Source organism: Triticum aestivum, chromosome 3D, assembly GCF_018294505.1.
Source record: "Triticum aestivum cultivar Chinese Spring chromosome 3D, IWGSC CS RefSeq v2.1, whole genome shotgun sequence".
In the NCBI taxonomy this organism is placed as follows: Eukaryota; Viridiplantae; Streptophyta; class Magnoliopsida; order Poales; family Poaceae; genus Triticum; species Triticum aestivum.
The window spans coordinates 22,064,103-22,078,899 of NC_057802.1; the positions used below are offsets into that span (position 1 = coordinate 22,064,103).

The 14,797-nt window shown below is 44.6% G+C and overlaps 1 long non-coding RNA gene across 13 annotated transcripts; it reads left to right on the top strand.

Annotated features, from left to right (window-relative positions):
• The first annotated feature begins 6,360 nt into the window (after window positions 1-6,360).
• On the top strand, window positions 6,361-12,105 carry LOC123076988 (uncharacterized). 13 transcript variants are annotated; one of them, XR_006436336.1, is made up of 10 exons: window positions 6,361-6,827; window positions 6,926-6,958; window positions 7,146-7,234; window positions 7,466-7,518; window positions 7,716-8,296; window positions 8,730-9,678; window positions 9,937-10,079; window positions 10,437-10,560; window positions 11,247-11,360; window positions 11,713-12,105. It is a non-coding gene; the product is annotated as an uncharacterized lncRNA (long non-coding RNA). The 13 variants fall into 13 exon arrangements; XR_006436340.1 differs by lacking the exons at window positions 11,247-11,360; window positions 11,713-12,105 and having other exon boundaries at window positions 6,362-6,827; window positions 8,730-8,798; window positions 8,897-8,965; window positions 9,030-9,678; window positions 10,437-10,741; XR_006436335.1 differs by lacking the exon at window positions 11,713-12,105 and having other exon boundaries at window positions 6,362-6,827; window positions 11,247-11,509.
• The last annotated feature ends 2,692 nt before the right edge of the window (window positions 12,106-14,797 follow it).

Below are 14,797 nucleotides of genomic sequence, written 5' to 3' on the forward strand. Positions count from 1 at the left end.
TTGTGGGCCCATAACCCACAGTTCCACAGGATCGAAACCTGACTCTCCTGTACATCCCTGTTCGAAGTTATCCCTTGCGCTTCGTTTCGTATGTAATTTGCGAGCCACCTTCCTAGCGATCAATTCTAGTATCGGACACAATACTTATTCCCGTTGCTCTGAACCCCTTTCACACTCTGTTTCAGGCAATGAACGATTGCCTATCCGCTCGAAACTTCTTATTGCACTGTCCTACTTTGCTCTCGATGTGTTTCATTTGTTCAACTCGAGAGATACTCATATGTTCATTCGTGGGATAACCCCCGGTGATTACCCCTGGTAGCGTGCTATCGTTGTCAAGCTGCCCCTTTCCTATTCGTAAGTACGATGGAGATCCTTAAGAAAGGATGTCGGCTTCATCATGATGACCTGAAGCAGAGAAGTGAAGACATCAACATAGTGGATAGACCTCTTTGAGAAGCTCAACCAAGACGAGAAGATCCGTTAGAATATCGTAACCAGACCTTTCCCCCTTACTCCCCTTCTTAAAATCTCGGGACCAGATTTCTTGTAGTGGAGGAGAATTGTGACGCCCGGATAATTAAGCTACAGTAATTCTCTGCTAATGGTGCCACGTCACCACGGTTACTGTTGCTAATCTCGCGTTAGTTCGAAACCGATTCAAATTCAAATTCAAAATCAAAATCAAATCAAACGGTAAAAGTTTTCAAACTTTAAAACTAAAATGTTTGGGTTGTGCCAGATAATGCATAGGTGATTATGGTGGTGAAACCAAACTTTTATGAAATGCTTAACTGCACTAAAATAATTTAAATAGTAGCAAACCTAATTATTTAAATGCCTTTACTAATTAATAAAGTATCAAACTAAATTATTTGGGGGCTAGACTTTTTGTGACAATGGACTAAACTGAAATACTAAATTAGATGCCAAGTATATATTTTACAAAAAACTAAAACAATAGGAAACTAAGATAAAACAGAATAAAATAAAGAAAATAAAACAAACAAGAAATAATAATAAAAGAAAGGCTGAAACCCTCCTCTCCCTGGGCCTCTCGGCCCAACCGGCAGCCAGCCGGCCCACCCCGTTGCCCCTGGCCTATATGGCCTATTTCCCCACACCCGACCGAAACCCTAACTGCTACCCCCACTCCCCTCGATCCCACACTCCCCTCGCTCCCCTCCCCCGTCTGGATCGGGGCAACCGCACCCCCGACCCCGTCAACGCCGATGCCGCGCGCCACCTCGCCGGCGCCCCGGTGACCACTGCCGTCGCCGGACCTTCCGTGCCTCTCCCTTGCGGGATCGGCCCGCTCGTCGCGCCGCCCGCGTCGCCCATCGCCCCTGGACAACGCCGCCGCCACCACGACGCCGTCGACCGGCGGAGCACCACCAGCCACATCGCCGGAGCTGTCCCGCCGTCCTCTCCGTCGCCGGTGCCGCCTCGCCGGACCTCCCCGACTCCTCCTCGAGCCCGCTTTGCTCAACTACAGGGCTCGGTGAGCCCCGTCCTCCCCTCCTCCTCTTTCCTCGTTCGGTCACCGTGGCCAGTACCGCCGCCCGCGCGCCCGCGCGCCGGCTTTGCTGGCCTTGCCTACTGTCGCCACCCACGCCGCTCGCCCGCTGTCGCCGCCCGCGTTCTGCCTCAGCTCCTCGTCGCCCGCTAGCGTCCGGTCGCGCTTGCCCCCTGCTCGCCATACCCTTGCCCCGCAAGCGCCCGTTGACGTTGGCGCATGCCCGTCGCTTGCCCCACCTTCCCCTGCACGCGCCCGCCTCGCCGCATAGCCGCGCCGCGGCCTGGCCGAGTGCCAGCGCCCCGCGCATGACCGCGCCCCCTGCTCCCATTGTCCCGCTCCGCCGCGGCCTCCCGCTACCGCACGCCGCCCGGTTAGCGCTGCTGTGCCGCTCCCCACGCCAGGCCCGCGCCTTCCCTGGCCGACGCCGTGGCCACCGGCCTCCCCCTGCTCCGGCGCCGCGCCGGATTTGCCCGCCCCTGGGCATGCGCCCATTCGGGCTGGCGCCCGTCGCCTGCACGCCCGACCCGCTAGGCCTATTGGCCTTTGACATGTGGGGCCCATGGCCAGAACGTTTTAAATAAAAAAAGAATTAAAAATAATAATAATAAATAAAATATTAGTTAATTAATTAACCTAATTAATTTTGTTTAAATTAACTAATTAAGATTAATTAACCTAATAACTAGTTAACCTAATTAATTACTGTTAATTAGTTAAGCAGTCCCTAACAGGTGGGACCCACCTGTCAGGTTGACCAGGTCAACGGTCAACATTGACTGCTAACATCATGCTGACGTCATAATTACCTTTTTCTAATTAAATTAATTCTGTTAATTCTAGAAAAAGATAAAATCCTTTTTAAATTAATATAAAATGAACCGTAGCTCGGATGGAAAAACTTTGTACATGAAAGTTGCTCAGAACGACGAGACGAATCCGGATACGCAGCCCGTTCGTCCGCCACACATACCTAGCATAGCAAACACGTAACTTTCCCCCTCCGGTTCACCTGTCCGAAAACGCGAAACACCGGGGATACTTTCCCGGATGTTTCCCCCCTTCGCCGGTATCGCCTCCTACCGCGTTAGGGCACGCCTAGCACTGTTTGTTGTCTTGTCATGCATCGTTATGCATCTGTTTGCATTGTATTCATTGTTTCTTCCCCCTCTTCTCTCCGTTAGACTACGAGACTGACGCCGCTGCTGGTGCCCCGATCGACTACGTTGTTGACGACCCCTACTTGCCAGAGCAACCAGGCAAGCCCCCCCTTGATCACCAGATATCGCCTATTCCTTCTTTATACTGCTTGCATTAGAGTAGTGTAGCATGTTACTGCTTTCAGTTAATCCTATTCTGATGCATAGCCTGTCATTGTTGCTACAGTTGTTACCCTTACCTGCTATCCTACTACTTAGTATAGGGTGCTAGTGTTCCATCAGTGGCCCTACACTCTTGTCCGTCTGTCATGCTATACTACTGGGCCGTGATCACTCGGGAGGTGATCACGGGCATATGCTATGTACTTGATACTGTTTCATTACTTATGATACTGTTCGGAGATGGGGGCTGAAGGGGCAGGTGGCTCCATCCCGGTAGAGGTGGGCCTGGGTTCCCGACGGCCCCCAACTGTTACTTTGTGGCGGAGCGATAGGGCAGGTTGAGACCACCTAGGAGAGAGGTGGGCCTGGCCCTGGTCGGCGTCCGCGGTTACTTCAAAATAACATGCTTAACGAGTTCTTGGTATTTGATCTGAGTCTGGCCATTTGGTCTATACGCACTAACCAACTACGCGGGAACAGTTATGGGCACTCGGCGTCGTGGTATCAGCCGAAGCCTTCGTGACGTCAGCGACTGAGCGGCGCGCGCCTGATTGGACTGGAACGCCTGCTAGGCTAGGTCTGCTTCCGGCCGCTTTCGCAACGTGCAGGTGTGCAATGGGCGATGGGTCCAGACCCCTGCGCCATAGGATTTAGACTGGCGTGTTGACCTCTCTGTTGTGCCTAGGTGGGGCTGCGACGTGTTGATCTTCCGCGGCCGGGCATGACCCAGAAAAGTGTGTCCGACCAAATGGGATCGAGCGTGTTGGGTTATGTGGTGCACCCCTGCAGGGAAGTTTATCTATTCGAATAGCCGTGATCTTCGGTAACAGGACGACTTGGAGTTGTACCTTGACCTTATGACAACTAGAACCGGATACTTAATAAAACACACCCTTCCAAGTGCTAGATACAACCCGGTGATCGCTCTCTAACGGGGCGACGAGGAGGGGATCGCCGGGTAGGATTATGCAAACTTGTTTAACTTATGTCTGTACTCAGATATTGTTGCTTCCGCTGACTCGTCTATGATCGAGCAATTGTATTCGAGCCCTCGAGGCCCCTGGCTTATATTATGATGCTTGTATGACTTATTTTATTTTTAGAGTTGTGTTGTGATATCTTCCCGTGAGTCCCTGATCTTAATCGTACACGTTTGCGTGTATGATTAGTGTACGATTGAATCGGGGGCGTCACAGTTGTGTTCTGGTGCGCTGGCCCTATGTGGCCTTAGCACGACGACTTCCCGACTGTCTACTGCAACAATGTTTGCCCGGCTCCGACGAGGGAGGGGAGATGACGGGGGCGAGCCTTCGGTTCGGTCCGACACTTGTAGTCGTCGCTAGGTGGTCTATGAACCTGGATGTAAATTTTACTTCTACTGTTCTTTGTATTGACAATTGATGAATAGATCGAAAGATTTTCTCGCAAAACAAAGTTCGGATCATTTGGAGTATTATTTTTTAATTTACTTTTCATAAGAGATGCGTGTAGAACCATATTCACCAAATTTGCGTCCATGTGTATTTGAATTAAGATGAAAGTGGGTATCCGAATTTGTATGACGAAGACAAGTACTATAAATATGTTTACGCATATTGAACCAAATGTGGATATGGACATAGATATGGATATATCTATGACCAAATAAAGTTGCACTAGCTAGTTTTAGCAAATTCTACTATAGCCCTACACCTAAATTATCGAGCGTGAAATCCAAATTAGTGGTCAGTGCTCTTCTATATCTATCATACCTATACCTAGTTTCTTTTGCGGGCCATACCTATGACCCATACCTAGTTGTACTGTAAGAAACCAATGTTTTCATGGCTCTATTACTAAAATGACATTGTTTGTTCCCCATTGTTTTGATAGCTATCTTTTAGTTACACAAACACCATTACTAGAAATAATAATGGTTATAATCCATACCGTTACCTAGTACAAGAGGGAGGTAAATATAAGTTTAGCAAGGTTATTTGCGGGGATTGAAGAGTAAAAAAGAAGTTCCTAACTATAACTTGCTAGTTATTTACTAAAACAAATGATGTGCTTCTTAGCGTTTTGGTAAAATAAAAGTGGGTAACACGAACTTGTTTTATTGAGACAACTATGATAAGTGTGGTGATGCATATTGAACCAAGTATGGATATGGATATATCAGTGATCAATAAAGTTACGCTAGCCAATTTTGGCAAATATAATTCTACGCCCAATTCTCCGACATGGGAAAACTAAAAGGATGGTCAACTGTTCTTCTATATCTATCGGGCCTATAAACCATTACTGTACTAAGATTATATCTATGGAGAACATATCATTATCGTTTATGTTGCTAAAATTGTAAGATATTGTATGTAATCTAAATTGACTAAACATCTTACCATATCTCAGTCACATTTACTTCGCATTCGTATTTGATTTCATCCCTAATCGCATTATGCACTTCACTTGAAAATATGTAAAGGAAAGGGAAACAACACTACCTGGTCCTTATATGATTAATTTTCACCCCTAACTACGTTTCTCCGTCGTTGTGTCACCATTAGAACTCGCATGAGAACTAGAGATTTAACATGTTTTATAATATACTCGGAAAATTTGATTCTCGCATGAATCAAACGGCTGCTTTAACTTCATAGCCTAAGACCATCTCCCTAGGTTGGCTCTTTTGTAACAATATGGCATAAAATGCCTCATTTCTACCCCCAAGGTCCTAGAAGCGATATCACCACAACTCATGCCAAACACATGTTATCCTCCACCATGCGCACAACGCAGTCGATAGTCGATATGACTATGTTAACATGGGCGAGTCATGCCAGACCACATAGAAGACATCCAACATATCCCTTAGCTCCTCCCCAAGAACATACCTCAGGCTTTCCTCCTCCCTCCCGTCGGCGTTGCCGCCGGTCCATCCCATCTTTGATGGCCTTTGGGCCATGGAGGTGCAGAGGACCCCCCCCCCCCCCCCCGGCGGGAGGGACCCTGTTCTCGTTCTTGTTAAGTTCAACATCTTGGTTGGGGTTGTGTGGCAACGATGATGTCCCTCAATAGAAATAATGTCTCCCACATTTTATCCCCGTCCCAATGGTGTGTCTAGTGAGCGCGTGTGAAGGTGTTTATCCATCGGATCTCACATGATTCGGTTGGTGCTGGTCTTCGGTGGATCTATTTGAAATCTGGCCTTCGTTCGCCTTTGTTTGGGAGTCTTTTTATGATATGGTGAAGCTGGGAAAAAATATATTTTATGAAATTAAAAAAATACTATTACATTTTAGAGAAGTATTTTATTTTTTATCATTTTTTATTTTTTTAGAGAAATGCAATATAAATGCGTACGCCTATATACATGCACCGACACTCACCCTCCCAATAATCTCTACTCCTAATGGACGACTTGGTGAATAGTCTACGCGGTTTAATTTCGCTGGTTTTTTTTCGTCATCCTTCCACCTCCGGTTTTTTTCGTCATCCTCCCACCTCCGTTAACTCGCAATCCCCCGTGAAAAAAACCATGCCAAAAAAAAAACCTACGATCGATGCCTCGTGCCCACAGCAGATCGTTCTCCGCCGCCCTCCCATCGATCTGCCGCCGATCCCTGCGGAGCTTCCCTCCCCAATCCGATCTGACGGAGAGAGTGCCAGATCCGGCCGGGGGAGCCGCCGTAGAGCCTCCACGTCGGTGGAGCAGCACCTCCTGCCACGGGCGCCGCCGCCACCTCCTGCCTCACGACCCTTTGCCGCGACTCCGCCCCCAAGCGCGGCTCCCGCACGCAACCCGAACCCTATCCCGCCATGCCTCGCTGCCTCGCCGCTTGAGCCGCGCTGATGGAGCCCGAGCAGCGGTGGCCGACCCCGTCGCCGCCGCCGAGCCTGTGGACGAGGAGAAGGAGAAGGAGGAGGAGACGGAGGCGGCCGAGGACGAGGAGGACACGCTGCTGGACCGCGCGCAGCCTGATCTCACGGGTCCCTTTGCACATGTGCAGGTACAAAACCATCCTCATCCAAAATCGTGTTTTCCGCTCTGATTTGCCATGCTAATGTGGTTTCAGACTTGCCCAATATGTGATACTGTGTTTTGCAGTTCGTCAATGGACCAATGCCTAATCTCCCCAAGGTACTAACTACTAATTTCTTCCACCCTCTTGGTTCTAACTATGTGCTCTGTCAAACTGTTTCCACCCTTGGCCTTCGGTACAACTCAAACATGAGATGTAGTCTTAACCCTCCACCTAACTTTTGTGTGTTTTCTGAATAATAAAAGTATCAAGCATTTGGTTTACTGGTTGTAATTGCTGTTTTAGGTTGATGTTTCACTGGACCCGGTGAAGGAGTTGAGCAGAGTAATATCTGAGCGAAAAAATTGAGGGGCGTGCTTTGGTTGTGCTCTCAGGTATTTTCCACACATAAAACTTGAAGTGTATTTCGCGTATTCCCCATTTTCTTCTTGATGCTTGAGAAAATCAAAAGATGCCTACAAATACACAGAGTTTTGCATCTCATAGTTAGTCCATCTCATGCACCCGTGCTTCTGGTACACGGAGAAACACTTTTATCAGGTTATCCAACGTTTTAATTAGGATGTGTGTCGCTGTGGGTACCTGATACTCTAATATCCTTTCAGCCAGGTTATTTTACGAGGGTTGTGTGCACTGAACCCCATTTCTCTGGACCAAGGTATTCTTCTGGCCCTTTTCCAGCAACGGACATGCGACATAGCCAACTACACATTTTTCCTAACATTGATGTAATGTACTGCTAGAAATTGATTATATTTTTTTTCAGTCAGTACATCGGATGTAATGTACTGCTAGAGATACGAATTAGTTTCAAGCACTATGATTTTACATCGAGATGATGTTTCTTTGTAACAGGGACGATGAACAAGATGGGAATGAGGAGGATGCTACTAATCCGGAGTAGTAATATTGGATTACAGGTCATGGGTTAGTAGTTAACTGCAGAAATCAGAATATTGGATAGCAGTAACTAAGGCCATTGGCAATTTCTATCATATATCATAATTTATTTGTGTGATTCCTTTACCAACTACATGTTTCTATTTGTTTCCTATATTTTGTTTGTTCCTGAATATTTTATGAATTGTGTATTTCTATTTTAATACATAAGACTCTTTTTCATGCAATTTACTCAATGGCCTATATGAGAAGCCCTAAATAAAGCTATTCCTCATTTGTACGCTTTCTTACTTATATAGATCAAAATATGGAATTCTCTGCAGGTTAACTAATACATGCATCAGCTTTGTATCATAAAGATTTCACCATCCCAAGGTAATGGAAATAAGTTCACAAGATTCTCATGTTGAGGTCTGTACAAAGAGATACAAGGCAATGTCTGTGTGCTGGAAGGAGAAACTCACTGCCAAAGCTATAATCCCTGATGCTAAAGCCTGCATGTTCAGATCTGCAGAGTTTACTCATATTACTGTATGGTATATTATTAACTTTCTTTTTATACTTCATATTTGCAACATATATCATCCATTTTAGTATGATTTTACTTTTCAGACATTTATTAAAAAAAACTGCAGTTAGGTTCTTCACAGCTAGGAGCTCTTAATCAATTGTAGTTATACTGAAAGATTAAGATGGAGGGAGTCATTAAAAATCAGCAATTGTTCCAGCCAACCGGTAGTAGTGGGTGCAGCATTTGAAGACACCAAAAAGAGCCTTGGACTCTGATGGATGTAATGCCTGCCATTTATATATGTTGATTTAGTTCTACTAAACATATAAATGAAAAAAAGTTTGTATTTGCTGACATATATCATGTATTTTAGCATGATTTTACTTTTCAGACATTTACTACAAAACTGCAGTTAGGTGCTTCAGAGCAAGGAACTCATAATTTTGTTTTTTCTGCAGAATGATTAATACAGAGGGAGCCCTTTTGTCAGGTCATTTAATCATTAAATCATACGTACATTATCTCAGGTAACTTACTACTACCTTTGTTCGAAAATAAGTGCCGTTAACTTAGTACACCTTTGCACTAAAATTGTACTAAATCCGTGACACTTATTTTGGGACAGAGGGAGTATTTCATTTTCTACCTGAACCAAGTTGTTATTTCATTTCTAAGAGGCAAAGAGTTCCTCATGGTTAGTTTGCCACATTTTATATGTCTATCTATGTGCATTACTAATTCACTATATGCACCTTTAGTTCCCAGTTTTGGCTCACTTTCTTGATGCATCTCGGATGAGAGGAAAGGAATGGATAATCTGACAAGCAATGTTCGGGCATACCCTTATATTTACGTCTGATGAAATGCTGCGGGTGCAAACTAATCAAGACTGCTGCCATGAGCAAAAGAGCAGACATTACTTATGAGAAAACAATAAAAGAATCTTCCGTGACTACATACCACGACGAGTCAAAGACGATGAAAGCACTACTCCATTGGTGGTGTTAGCAAGTGGAGTCTGGAGGGAGAACAACACAAAGTAGGAAATTGATTCCCTCGCCCTTGCTTGCTTCAACGACCCCGCCCGTCTTGGTGGGGTCGATTCCCCCATCGCCCGACTCATCTCCGACGAGTATGGCGTCAGTGGGTACGCCCCGCCGTTCGTATGCTTGGCGGGTCCCAGAACACCCGTGACGTGTATGAGCTTGACTAGGGCGAGGGGCTCGTGCTCGTGCTCGAGCTCGACAAGACGCACTTCGATCTCGTCACCAACTACGAGCTGGACTGTGAGACTCCAGAGCAGGCGGGGGCGACGAAGACGAAAGTGGGGGCAGTTCGAGCTTGTCGCTGCCGGAGACCCTGGAGAGGTGCGCGAAGAGACCTGGTTAGATTTGTTGGCCACCACTGGTAGATGCTCCATGTCTCCTCCTCTGGTTCCTTGTGCATTATTGGGTTGTCTTAATTTTCAGTTTGGAACACTTAGCTATGAATATTTTTTTGATTAATATTGATGTCGTTGTTACATATTGGTACTGGGAAGATTTTATGTATTATTGCTGAGCTCTCATGAGCAGGCCTAATTTTACAGATGTTTAGTGCACCGGTTCCTGTTCATTTACAACACAGCCCTGTGATCTAATTGATGTTTCTCTGAATTTATGACAGGTAAACTGCACTAATAACAAATCGGATGTCATCTCTCATGTTGCCGATTCAACCCTGGATGATGTTGCGCGGCCCGCGGCCATGGACGATGTGCTGTTGGACAACGACGCGAGGCCGAGGCAGCCAATGTGAATGACCACTGGGTATGTAATGCCCCCCCCCCCCCCCCCCCCCCCAAAAAAAATCTGTATTAACTTTTTTGAGTCCTCTGCTAGTGTTGTTCTATTTGTTATGCATTTTTTCTTAAAAATGTACATCTCCCTTTCATTCATTAATAATTCATACAATAAAAGCGTGTTTTACTGCCTGGTTTGTCTGGGGCTTAAAACTGATAGCTTTATGCAGGAGGGCAGGAGGCTGTATGTTGGTTTTGGAAATACCTGTTTGTCCATAAAAAACTACAGAATGCATGTGCGCTTAGAATTCTGATATAGTCACATTTGGCAATATCCAAGATTATTGTTATCTAATAGATTTTTCATGTTTCTTTCTTTTTGCAGAAATCATTTACCTTTCAATCTTGGAAGGCCCTAAGCTAAAGGAGAGCATCAATTGTCATGAGAGATAAGCAATATCTATTAGACACGCATACTATCAGGCTAACGCAAACCACTCGGGAATGAAGTATACTTACCGTAACTTTCTATGTGTTGACTTGAGTTTTCCTGTTAGTAAAAGAAACATGCCATTTTTTTGCGGTTCATGGATTCATGCTCAATGTTGAATTATTATCTGATCTGCAAAAGCATGCCTTACTGCTGCTCATGGTCACATGATTTATAATTTATAACTACAATTATTTAAATCAGTATCTTGCATGAAGTCTTGACATCTAGCTTGATCAAAGATTCCACTGTGTGCTTATTTCTCCATCATATTGCACAATGAATAATATCAGTAGATAAATATCTCCTTTTTATGCAATGAATTTCATGAAATAAAACAGCGTCGATCACTGTCTCCGACGTAATCTTAAGTGCACAGGCATGGCTTACTGTCACTGCTTTCTTGTAGTATTAGTGTCGTCTTTGGCTGTTTCCTTTCTTGAATTTTCGAATGACAGCGTACATGCCTAAACATATTCAAAGTTGTTGATTATTTTGTTGCAAATATAGTATTTAGTAATTTGACGTGAACCCTTGAAGGTCCAATTAAGGCTATTTGACTAGGAAGCTAGGTGATATGTGCTCAAAAGAACCTACCCCTGTTATGCACCAGTTTTTTGCCTTAGCGTTGTTTCTGCTGTTATGCTATATATCTTGTATTAATTGAATTTTGAAGATAACGATTAAGGAATTCATCTACAATAGGAACTTACTTCCCAACAAGGAAAGTCCAGTGATTGGGCAACAACATGTGGAAGGATAATTACTGGATACTTTTTTTAGCGAATAACTGCGGAGCGATTTGCTGTCTCAAAACATGTAAGTTGTGATGCCCTCTCTGGAATCGAATGACTAATTCGTAAAACAGGATCTGGTTCTACAATTTTATCAAAATTAATTTGGCACTACAAAAACATTTGTCATTTCATCTAGGAATATTTTTAAATAGTTAATAAATCATACAGACTTGATATTTTCTTGGTCTCATGCAACTATGTGTTGTTTCTTATTTTACTCAACAATCATTTGTGGCAATTATGAGTTGTTTTTCGCCATTCGTACACTATCCCTTAATTTTACTACGAATATATGAAAGTACACACCAAGGGGTTTGCGAAAATTAAAAAAACTAGGACACAAGCACGAGTCACCTTATGAGGTGATGATGTAGGAGACACAATGAGGTGAAAGAGATGTGATGGACATAGAAGAGTAAACCCATGAGGACAAAGAGATGTGAAGCACATAGAAGGAGGAAGCAAGGACCTCGATCCACATTATTGAAGACATAGATAAGAACAAGAGTATCACACTTCACACATCAACCAATCAATGACACATGTTGGTATTGGGGCATATCACCCTCCCTTGCATTATACCTGTTAATATTAAGATGAAACACTTAGTTGGATGCATTTCTCTTATATTGTTCTATGGCAACACCCGAGCATTCTGCTAGAGAAGATGCTCGGGTGTAGACAGAATCATATATTATATTATTATCATTAGTATCAACATATTTGTAAATGTTTTCATACTCAATCTATGAGGTTAGATTCAACACGAGATCTAAAGTTTTGCGTGAAGCCAAATATGCAGTGTCAGCAATATTGTTTGATAGCTTGGGGGTATGATGATGCGGCAAACGGCCAACGGCTGGCTAGCTGTGTGGGCGACACAAGTAGAAAAAGGGGCTTTCGTTCGGGCTTGGCCAGCCCATTAGTCCCGGTTCTGCCACAAACCGGGACCAATGGAGGCATTTGTCCCGGTTCGTGAGGCCAGGGGGCCCGCCGGGGCCTCGTGGGCATTGGTCCCGGTTCGTCTGGGCCCATTTGTCCCGGTTCTTGGCACGAACCGCGACCAATGGGCCTCGCACCTGGCCCACAACCATTGGTCTCGGTTCGTGGCAGGAACCGGGACAGAAGGATGCCCTTTAGTCCCGGTTCCAGCCACGAACCGAGACCAATGAGTTGCCTATATATGCCCCATCGCCGGCGAGCAGAGCACTCCACAGTGCTCTGTTTTTTGCTGGCCGGCGAGGGGAGGGCATTGGGTGCTCTAGCTCACCTCCTAGCACTAAGATGGGGAGGCGGTTGCCGCCCATGTCCCTTGTTGTTGGCCTGCCACGACGACGTCGATCGCTGGCTCAATTAGACCACGAATTAGTGGATTTTGTGATAAGAGTGAGGGTTGAGAATGACCGGAATAAGGGTTGAAGTTGGTTTGTTTAGTTATGGTGTGATGGAGAGAGGGTGCCATGACGAAGATGGGCGTCATCTGATTTTAAAGGAGAGGGCTTCAGCGAGAAATGCCGTGCTATGGCGGAAAACCGAGTAGAAAGGAGACGGTTCGGCAGGGAAAGGGAAGGGTGCGTTGCGGGGTGGTTTTTTGTGTGTGTTGGGATATACCGGGAAACCACATTTCACCCCCACATGAGCTAGATTTGAGAAAGCCTTGACTATCTAGACGGTTGAATTTTGGGGAGCCCACTGGGCGCCCATTTGATGTTTGAACCTGCCCAAACATACGAAGGAGAAATGAGTTTCGACCATGAAGACGACCTTAATCATTTGTTTAAGTCATTTATATGTATTGTAGCTCACGCTACCGGGCATTCTACTATGCTATTTAATCATGGGTGGTATATATCAAGTTATAAGTTCTTGGATGGTGAGCGATTTGGCATGTTAAGAAGATAGGGAGATTGCCGAGAAGGAAAAATGTGAAAGAGTATGATGAAAATAGGAAGACACAATGCTTAATGTGTATATTTCAATTTAAAAAAATTTGATCTATGTGTCCATATTTTTATATTCCATGGCAAAGTATAGGTATTCGGTTTTTGCTCGTAGCAACACACGGGCATTCTACTAGTATGCCTAGGACTTGACCCCAATGAACTAATTTGACCATAGAGAATCTAGCCGTTCGAGTGACGCTCAGTTTACATGTACTATTTTTTAACATAGTACAGACGCAAGCATTCATACGTATGCGCGTCACCTATATAAACACACACACCCTACCCCTATATGAGGACCTTCAAGAGACTGAGACGGCATATCATATTGGTATTTATGAAGTCACCGTAGGCGCCTCATCGTCGACGGGAACGTCCTCTCCCACTGAAAGCGCATCGCCGGAAATTCTAAAATAATTTCAGAAATAATGCGAGCACCAGGACTTGAATTCCGATGAACTGAGAATACCAAAGTTATTACTACTTTGATGATAGCGCTTTTTGTACCATTATTATTGGAATGGGTCAAGCAAAGTCGGCCACAAACAAAGTCTGGGTGCTGAACTGCTGATGTATACACACGCGTGGAGACCCCGCAAAAAAAAAAAAACACACGCGTGGAGGACGAGCGACCACCGTGTGTGTGTGATGCTGACGGTTGAAACCGGGACGGGACTCCATCGACATCCACAAGAAAAATAACGCAGGCCCTTGAAGAAATAAACACGGACTCGTGGCCATTGCAACGGCCCATAGCTTATTATTTTTCTTTTTTGTGACATGAACGGCCCACATAGCTCAACTAAGGGAGGAAACGCAGGCAACATACATAGAATACACTAGCAAATATGCTCGGGAGACAAAAATATTACGCGCTAGCCAAATAAGTATGGCTCAATATCCTTGACATATGAGCGTCCTCTATTGTTCTATTTAACACGGTGCCCCGCCATGTTGCCACTTATCTTTTTTTCCACCCTTGCTAATGAGGGCTCCGGTGCCCATGTGATCACAATGCATTCGACGTGGTAAATCCCAAGGCTACGAGCCTGCCACTCCACGCCACACTTGTCATTGTGTAGTGCAAGAGAATGTTTAAAACTTTAACAACTAATCTCGTCGACCACGAACTACTCCCAACCCTAGACATATAAATACTTTCCAAAAAATAATTAAAACCTAGACATAAAATACTTAGTCGCTCAAAGTCTTGAGCTATTTAGAACTACTCAAATAGACCACATGATAGTATTAAAAAATCATTATGAACACAATTTCAAACAATATGGAAATCAACATTAAGCCACAGGTTTACATAAACCTCATATTATTAGTTTAGTGTACACTGCTTTCGGGAAATGAACCATTTTTTGCCTGGTTTTTATTTTTATTATTTTACGTTTTTACCTTTTCTTTCCGGTTTCCCTTTTTCTTTTAATTTAATTTTTAGTTTATCTTTTCTTTTTTCAAGTTTTTTCATGTCTTTTCTTTTATTTACATTTCCTTTTTTTCTTTC